The sequence below is a fragment of the Cyprinus carpio genome, chromosome A9 (genome assembly GCF_018340385.1).
Source record: "Cyprinus carpio isolate SPL01 chromosome A9, ASM1834038v1, whole genome shotgun sequence".
NCBI classification, from domain to species: Eukaryota; Metazoa; Chordata; class Actinopteri; order Cypriniformes; family Cyprinidae; genus Cyprinus; species Cyprinus carpio.
Genome location: NC_056580.1, coordinates 14721145 through 14730913, shown reverse-complemented (window position 1 = coordinate 14730913; position 9769 = coordinate 14721145).

Genomic DNA, 9769 nt, shown 5'->3' with positions numbered 1-9769 from the left:
CGCACACAAAACTTCTGTTGAGCAGAGCTATTATATATGGCAAGCATTTCAATGATTTAAGTATTCCTGCATTACCACATGAGGCCTTTTTATGGATTGACACACTTCCAAGCATCCCCTGTTTACTGCAGTCAACCGTCAAAGAAAATGAATAGTTCATGAAAGCGACTGTAACGGTAGAAATTCACATGAAGTCAAAAGCTCTTGTCAAAGTCTTTCCTCAGCAATCCTCTTGGAAAATATTCAATGAGGACTCATTGCTGTCAATGCTTAGTCATTGTTCACCTTGTCTGATGAGGTCTGGCTCTCCATTTGCATTTGGTAGGTTAATGTGCATGGTCTTATATTAATGAGGGATTCACATGGGATCAGGAAATCTCTTTAACATCAGCTCCCTAGATCTATTTTTATTTGCTATTTTGTTTTTATTAACTTCCTCTGAAAACAGGACAGTTTTAAAACCAACTAAACAAACTCATTTTGTTCATTATATCATACTTTTAAGTATTCATTGACTTTCAGACAGTATTGTTTTCTCCTCTTCCCCTGAATGAAAATGAACAATAGAACAGGTACATGTCAACTGGTTGTGGATCTCGGGTCATTTGGGTGAGTTCATTTGATGGATGTGTTTATCGCCCTGCTGGGTCACCAGTGTCTCACCCTCTGGATTAGTGTGCTTTTATAAAAGGGTTTTTGTTTATAGCTGGAGAATATTTCAAAGACAACTCACCACAGTGCTTTAGAACAAACCAAATCAATAAGTTTAAACTACAAAAATAGATTGTTGGTTTTCCATTTTCACATGTCAGAAAAATTGACAGATGTGTACCACTCTCTGTGATATTCAGGGGACAAGTTTGTTCTTGAGACTCAGTGCTGGAGGATTATTGCATAATACGTATGAAATGACTCACTATTTTTCTGTTTTGCATTTTCTCCTGTCCTTGACCTGAGGTTAGTGCATTAGCAGAAGGGAAATAGAAGCAAGTCCCATTTGACTTACTACCTTACTAACTAATAAGCAGCAAGTTAGGGCTTTGTGGAGGGAAAACTCTTAATGAATACATGTTCCCTTTTCTAATGTGTTAACGAAATATTTTGTTTATTAAAACACTTTATAGGTGAAGATAAAGATATTTAGGAAGATGCCTTCAAAATCAACTTGGCATGTGCACCCTACGTTTAAATGGGTATGATTCCTGTGCTCTTGCTCTTGCTTTTATCTTACCTTACTTAGATGAGAGAAACAAAGAACAAAAAGGCTGCATCCTCCTGGGGGCCAGCAGAAGATCATTTTGTGATGTGAAGCTCTGCAGGTGAAAGAGCTCAATAAAGAAAGAGAGGGAAGCAGGGGGTTGAGTTAGCGAGTTAACATGTCGTGTCTACGCACTCCTGTCTGTTTTTTTTTTTTTTTTTTTTTTCGGGGAGCACTACTTGCTCAAAGGGCAGAAAAGCTTCAGAGAAGAGCTGAGCGACCTGCTGCCAAGACCCAGAGGCTTCAGATCAATGAGCAAACAGCTTCTGGCAGTCTCACTCAACAACAGAATATGAGCAGAGCCTTGAAGAATTAACCACAGGCAGTCGAACAAAGAAGGGAAATGCATTTGAGGAGAGTTATGACTCACCACGTGTTAATAATATGGATATGTAAATGAAAGGAAAACTTGGCTTCCTGTAGAATGCATTGAATTTATGTATTGTGTATGGTGTGTTTTTACAGTTGCGTGTGTATCAGAGGTCTTTGCATATACTGCTACTGTACTGTAGGGATATGTGCTACTGTATAAGTTTTATGTTTCTTAAAGAGAAATCAATGAGGTTATGTTTATAGACTTTTAAGTAAAACCACATAGAGCCCTCGAGATGGACTGAGAGAAAGTGCTCCCAAAAACACTTAATGTGATGTCCGTTTTACAGCTCTCTCACTTCTGTAGAGGGTTTAAAATCTCTTACAGGCTTTCAAATTAAGGTATTTCCTTCAACCTTAAACATACAATAAAATGTGTAATTCAAAATATGGGTAAAATACCTGTGAAAAATCAATGCACAAAATCATTTTATCGCTGTACATTGACACTGTACACTGACATTTCTTAGAATAGAAAAAACATAATATAGAAAATGCTTATCGTAATTTTTCACAAATTATAACTGGATATATGTCATTAATGTTCTGTATGGTTCATGTTCACCTGTTTCAGTGTTTGTAGAAAGACTGCTGCTCATAACTCATAACGTCCCCAGTTTCCTTTATAGATTTTTTCGGACTGTGAGATGCAAGTCGTCCAACTGAAAGATGTAATGTGGCTTGGCATCTGTGTCTGCTGTAAGGTGGAAAATTTATGAAGGAATGAAAGAGTGGTCATCCATCACTGGAGACCGGTGAGATGGAACAGCTCAACAACAAACAAGTGAAAATCAAAAACTGTAGAAAAGTTATTTATTTATTTTTTAATCAGACAGAGACAGGTGGAGGGCTGTCTGCGAAAAGAAAACAATTTAGTCTTTTCTTTGATGATGGTCGCTTTCAGAACATTATGGAAATACAAATATTAAAAAAGATCTCATGAGGCAGTTGAACGACCTGAAACTTTTATGTTTTACTCATGATATGTGTGTCTAGGTGTTATGTTTTTGAAAAAATGAAGTGAATTATATTATGTTTTTCTGTTTTTCTTATTTTATCTATAGTATTTCAAACTGGCCTATATGGTTATTTTTTGTGATTATTATCAAATGTTCTCCTGTATCCACTTTTGTCCTAAATGTGCATATGTTATTATTATTTTTTTTTGGGGTCAAAATTTTTTACATTCACTTTGGTTTATATTTTGTCAGCCGATATTACTGTCAGTGGGTTGTGTGTGTTTTTGTATAATAGACAAGGCCGTCATTGAAAATAAAATAATTTTCAAGTATTTTTTGTCACAACTAATCTGAGTTGTATACGTTTTCAGAAATAAAATGAGCATGAGAGCACTGCTGAAGAAAAAAATAACTTTTATATAACAAATACTTAACATTGTGTTGAGCTGACACATTCATTTTTAAGGATATTTATTTATTTTTCCGTGTTAAATGTTATGCACTGGGTGCATTATTCTCTAATTTGTTGGTCTTCTATATGAATATTTTCTTTTAAAAATCTTATTTGTGCGGCAATCAACAACAGCACATATTAAAACTGAGCTTACTCAACACTTCCACTGCAAATGCTTCTGGTTAGCATATGCTTGTACCTTCTACAGTGATTTTTAGTGAGACCGGACATGGAAAACATTAAAACAGCAGTAGCGAATCATCATGGCGGCACCCATTGGTTGTTAAGGAAAAAGGTGGATAAAATGATAGATTTGTCATTATGGCTTAGAGAGAGAAGACAGCACAAACACATGTCTAAAATACCAAATAAAAATCAGAAATGACATTAAGGATGTAAAAGTGGTCCCTTCCGATCTCTCTCTCTCTGGGACTAAGCAGGAAGTCAAGAGCATCCTGTTGACCTAATGTCAATCACTTCAGGATTGCCACATTAACTGTGTCCAACTCACAGTCCTGCTCAGAAAACACCACTTAAACACTTCTGTTCCCCGAACGCCACAGAATATCACAGACTCTCTCAAAGATTCCTTGATGTATTTAGTCTAAGCACTGTATTCTCCCCAATCCCATCCTCTGACATCTGTAATGAAGGCGTCTCTTGGCCTTTTTCACTGGCCATCCTTGCACCTGTCATGTCCAAGTTGGTCACAGTGGCAACAATGTTAGTGTAAAATTAAATTTCCTACAAAGAAAGGTGGTTACTTGTGCACTAGTCTCAGCCCTCGCATCAGCTTCAGTCTGATTGGATGATTTCTTTAATTTTACACAATTTATTATTATTATTATTTTTTATATTTATTTTTTTAAATTGTCTTTGCATAATTTATTAATAATTTTTTCTTTTTTCTTTATCAGTTGATTGATTGCCTATGATATAGTTTAATCAGTACATGTTGGATGACATGTTTATCTTTATAGAAATGTCTTGGCAGGTTCCTCCACATGTCCACTTATGATTCTCTGACTGCTCTGTTTCATGGAAATAGATTCTTATTTATTATTTGGCATTTGTTGAGGAGGTTTGTTGACTGTCATCAGTGAAATGGGTGCCAGCTGGGATGGTGTGAGCACAGAAGGGGTTTGCAAACTGGCCAAAATCTTGAAACATTAGTTAATTCATTAAAAAATGAAATGGCAAAAATGTTTGATTGGCATCTTGTGATAGAGTTACAAGTAAGGGAAACAGAAAGGACAACAGACAGGCCCCACAGACACCCTTAAGCGTGGTTTAAAATCACAGAACCGCAGCTGTGACAGGCTATTTTAATTGCGCAGTTCACTTGTCATAGATGAAGCAATTAAAATCATGATGAAAACAGGAATATAGCAAAATAATTTGTTGACTTACTTGGTTCCTGTGAGTTTTTAACAAGGTAGTCGAGACCATCTAGAAATTTAAAAAAGTAATTTTTTCAATGTTATACTGCCTTCCTGTCACACCTCAATATATAAAAATATTTTTGTGACATTTCATTTCTTTTTATTTGCAGATTTCCTCTTTGCATATGTATGGGATTTGGATAACTAGTCTTTTGTGTTCCTGTCACATCTGTTTTATAACATACCTGCTGATTTTTCCTCTCAAATTTTAGAATTAAACTGGGAGGTATTATCCACTATATAGGGTGCGTACGTTTTTCAAAGAGGAGACAATCAGCGCATCTTCAAGTCTTAGATCACCCCTTTTTAACATATTAATAACAGACAAAAGGCACCTAAACATTAGCATACTGAATGGGGACACTGTTACAGCCTCAGAAAAGATGATGCATGACACAAAAGAAGAGATTCGTTGGGGATATCATTGAATAATCTGACATGGAATTATTCCTGTTAGCTGCTTGCAGTGACATTAAGTAATTCACTGAGAAGCATTGAAGTTGGTTTTTGAAGATATCATAACTGTTTTTGTCACTGCAGCTAGAACCGTTCCTTTAGCCATACACATTTTAACTTAAAGTTGTAGTGAATTTGCGCTGAAGATTTCAAATCTTCTGATGATTCACAGGCTGGAAAGGAACAGATTGCTGAAACAAGAGGTGTTGACTGAGACTGGGTGTTTATATTTATCCTCAAGCATAAAAACACTCACAGATGATGATGATGATGGAAATGACTGACAAACAGAGAAAATGAGCATTATGTAAAAGCCAAACTGTTCATGAAATCTTCATTGTGGTGACAGTGATGATATTTTTGGAGCAACAATTGAAAAGAAGAAACTGACATTTATGTCAGCTGAGTGAAGAGCCTGTCTGATTTAGTTCAGCAGTTTACCTAGAAGGAAGTTTTCAGATGATTTCCCAATTTTTATGCTTGCTCTACTTACATACCTGAAGAGAGAAATAGAGATTGAATGACTTTTATTATTGATTTTACCTTAGTTTACTTTCCACGTTGATGCTGTATTTTTCTACACACAATTAGAGTACTCTAAGATGTATAAACCTGAAATAAAATATAAAATAGAGTGATTTGGGATTGTGTGAAAATTGGGAAAGAATTGTGTAATTTGTATATAACAACCCTTTAAGCTTTGAGGGCATTTTTTGCCTCACTGAAGTTAATGTTTTTTTTTCTGAGTGCCATACACAAAAATAATGATTCATAACTCCAAGACCGTAGCAAGGAGGGTCAAAGGTTTGGTCTCGTTTGATAGAAAACTTTATGTACTTTTTTTTTTTTTCATTTGGACATTCTCCAGCTGAGAAATAGCTGATAAAAATGTAAGAAAAATTTGAGTGCTCAATAGAAATTTTTCTTATCTGTCTTAATCCAAAAGTTACAGTATTTTGTTTAGCTCTCGACTCCCTGAAGGAATTTTAAAAACTGTTGTTTTCTGAATGACATACACAAAAATAATGACTCATACCTCCAAGACCATAACGTCAAAAGGTAGGTATCATTTGATAGAAATCTTTCTATATTTTTAGGGGGAAAAAATGCATTTAAATATTCTCATGTTGAGAAATAGGTGATAAAATGTAAGAAAAATTAATGTGGTCAAGGGAAATTTTTCATATCATTCTTATTTGACATTCAATGTCTCATGAAAGAAATAAGGGAGGAGAAATTTTCTTTTTTGGTGATGTTCTACAACATATGTGTTGTATATGAATTCAGTTTTGTGGTGATATCATCAGTAACCAAAAGTTACAGCATTTGGAACCAAGGTAGCCCTTTTCTTAGCCCTTTTTTGAAATTTTTGTTTTTAATTTAAAGTAATGCCTCACTCAAGTTTAGTCGAAGCCCCAAACAATTACTTGTTTTATTCTACTTGATAAGACCTTTCAAATGATACATGACACATGACTATCTGAGCTGTATCATGTTTCTGACATATTAGAGTACATGGCCCAAAAAACATTTTTCATAAATTATGAAAACATATTTTTCTATTTATATATATTTCTATTTATCCGCAAATAACTCAGCACTACTTAAAGAGTTAATCAAAGTGGCTACATGCATTGTAAAGCTTAGACTCTAAGCTTTCAAATTACTGTATATCCATTTTTTTGTTGATCAAGGCAGTGGTTTGAAAAATATGTTTAGTAATATTTTTGTGTGTTGGAGGGGGGATTTGGGGTGTCCCATTCATGTGGGAATGGGACACCTTGGTCTCAAAGGGCTAAGAACCAGAAAGAAACTGCATTTTATTTTATTTATTTTGTTTTGTTTAATTCTATTTTACTTGCTGCACTGTCTAAAGTAATTTCACATACTCAAATCCTCTGTGTGACTGCAACACCCAAAAAACTTGATAATCTGGTGTTTGAGTGGACCTGGACTTTAAAGACATTGAATTTCTCTGTGTTATTGATACACCAAACAAATGACAGGAAATCTGTGCTGCTATGGACGGGATTTAGAAGATGTCTTTATAATGTATTTTGAACCATTATTCAAACTGGAGTGTATTTTTGGAAAATGGTGTGGGACTGCAGCACTATTCAAGCCAAGGGCAACAAAGGATTATTTTATGCTTCAGTCATACTTAATTTCTAAATAATTTCTATATTAGCCTCAAAGTGACCAGTCCGATCCAGCAATTTATATAGAGTGTGAAAAACATATTTATATGTTAATCAAATATTTACTTTTTTTGGTTTGTTTTCTTTCTTTTTCTTTCTCTTGTTCTTCTGTTTGTCGATGGCCTATTGGCCTTTGCATTCTATTTGTTCTTATCTGCTCGAGCAGATATATGGTTATAGTTGAGAAATGAGGCAAGAAAAGCATGCAGCTGAAAATGTGCACAACTTATTCATTGCTTCACCTCGGCAACTTTCATTTGTGCTGCTAATGAACCGAGTAGAATGAAGACCGAAGATATTCTGCTATAGTGCTGAGATAATTATTTGCAAATATTTCAGTCAATTAAATGTTCAAGTACAGAACTGAACCTGTAAGGAGTAATCATAGATGACCACCAATAGACTCTTAAGAGCATTAGAGCAAAATATTTCTAACTAAATATTTCTAGTTCCCTTTCATAGGTTCACTTCTATGCTGCGAAGCGGTCGCTATGGGAACACCTTCGGTGTGACGAATGTCTGAAGTCCTTATACCATCACACCATTTTATTGGCCAGTAGCGCCTAGCACGGCCCAGAGAATACATCACATATGCTCATTTCAGCGTACTATGCGCAATTTCATCAGATCTCTTTTCCTTCAGGAAGCAGATTATCTGTTGCCCATATGAAAGCATTTTTGTAAAAGCAGTTTCACTTCTCTCAAGCGGACACGATGATCTACAGAAAATGCATTGAGAAAAAGCCCTTGGGTCATGGGCGTATGGCCCGTTTATGAAGGCATTCAAAGCCCCCACTATCAATGTGGCGGGCTGGCCCAATTGGGCAATCAGACAGTTCTTCCTGTTTTAGAGGTTCCCCCCACTCATATGCTTCAGGGCCCTATGCAGGGGGATTAGTCTATAACAATGAGTTCACTAAGTGTGGTCACTCTGCATGTGCTTCCTGTTTTCGCAAATGCCAGCATTTTCGCAAATGCCAGTCACAAACCAATCTCTGGTTCGGATGTGAGAGAAAATGGATTTTAACATCAGCATCTTGAATTTGCTCACTATGAGCGCAAGATTTAGGCAACACAAGTCCAAAACCAGACGTAAACCCCCATCCTTCTTGGGCACTACAAAATAATGGCTGTAGAAGCATGACTCCATCTGAGTGGGGGTATTTCTTCTATAGCCCCTTTCAAAATCTTTTGACTCAAAGCTGAGACCTCCCAAGGATGCACCATCATGGGAAGAATCCCTTTTCGGAATTTGATGGTTTAACTGTGTCGAATGGTACATAGTACCCACTGTGAAATCTCAGGTAGGCGTTGCCACGCGGCCCAATAATCTGCCAGGGGCCTTAAACATTCTATGTTTGGAATCTGCTGATCTGTGGGTGCCGAAACATCCACTAATTGCAGATGTCACCCTCTGGTTTCCCCTTTCATGCAGGGGTCGAGACTGCTTAGGTCTTTCCACTCGGCAAAAATTCCTTAATGCTATTTATCTATAGTTTTGGAAGGTCTGGCAGGCAATCCATCTGAGCTGTTGGAATCTGTGTCAGAGAACTTTTTGACCCTTAAGACGGTCCTTTTGGTGGATATCCTCTCTTAAGACAATTGGAGATCTGCAGGCTCTTTCTTTCTTCAGGCTCTTTTCAGCACTTCTTGTATGGACTTTGCCCCAGGGCTGGTTAAAGTCTTACTGTGACCTAGGCCTGAGTACATTCCGAAGGTTACTTCAACTCTGATTAGCTTCCAACAAGTGGTCTTGAAGGCTTTTTCTCAGGCTTATCGTGATGTGCGACTTGTGGTGGGCTCTTCGTTGGAAGATATTTATGCTATGGCAGGTTGGTCCTCTTCAAGCACCTTTATCAATTCTACAGTCTGGACATGAGGATGGCTCCTGGATCCCAGGCTTTATCCGCTTGATCAGACGCTTTCCTCTGTCCTCCAGCCATCCTCATGTATAGGAAGGTGTTATGGTATATTGTTCCCATAGCAAACAATTTGCAGTGTAGAATTGAACCTATGAAAGGGAACGTCTCATTTACATATGTTACCTTAATTCCCTGGCTGTTCCCATACCTTCGATAAGTGCTTCCTTTATACTTGGAAATTTGATAAAATTGCATTTAGCATGCTGATATGACCATGTGTGATTTATTCTCTGTGCGGTGCTAGGCGCTACTGTCCATATATAATGGCATGATGGTATAAGGGCTTCAAACATTCGTCACACCAAAGGTGCTCCCAGAGATTTGCAGTGTCTCGTTCCCTATTCAGGGAACCAAGGTTACATATGTAATGTAATCGAGATGTAGCTTTCTTCCTCCACATCTAAATGAATCTAAGTAGCTGTTTAATTTATGTATTTATTTTTGCATCCACACATTCCTCTTCTTATATGAAGAACTGAAATTGTCAGTTCAATCTTTTTGTTTGTCAAAGTACCAACTTGCATGTGTGTGTCTTCTGTAAAGATTACATTTATAAATCTCTGAGCAGTGTTCATTATAAGGTGACATCTAATTGGCAGTGAGCTATTGATAGTCAACATCCGACACGCTAATTTATAATCAGTCTCATGTATATAGTCAACACGTTTACATGTCCGGCACGATTCAGTTCCATTTAACACCGCATGC